The following is a 516-nucleotide window of genomic DNA, read 5'->3' as shown; positions in this document are numbered from 1 at the left end:
GTATGTCAGGCATTTCAATTTGTTTCGCGAGGAAAACGAACTCGCTCTTCCTCGCCATGGTCCTCTCCCCCAAAATCGTTCCGCCCAAAATCGCATTCCATCTTCGCCGTAAGCGTGACGTCAACTTACTTTCGAGAGCTTACATGAATTTTTTCGGCGAGAAACATCAATTTTCTTTCTGTAAAAATTATGTATGTTGAGGTACAAAGACAGAAAAAATCTCTGTCATCTAAGGAATTCATGATAAATATGGGGAGGGGGAGGGGGGAAGATTTTCTCACATTACTAATTAAATTTATTTAACTTTACTAACTGGTTGATAGTTTAGTTTTAGAAAGTCGTTTCTTTATCTTTTTCTTTTTCTCTTACAATTAGCTAATATTTTCGAAAAAATATCTATCATTTATGGTAGGATTTATACATTCTACCACTAAAAAAAATGATTGGCTGCTACAGCAAATTAGATGGTAAAATATGGCATAGAATTTTTAATTGGCTATAGCAGTCAATTTTTGG

The sequence above is a fragment of the Atta cephalotes genome (assembly GCF_000143395.1).
Source record: "Atta cephalotes unplaced genomic scaffold scaffold00039, whole genome shotgun sequence".
Lineage (NCBI taxonomy): Eukaryota > Metazoa > Arthropoda > Insecta > Hymenoptera > Formicidae > Atta > Atta cephalotes.
This window is presented reverse-complemented; position numbering follows the sequence as displayed.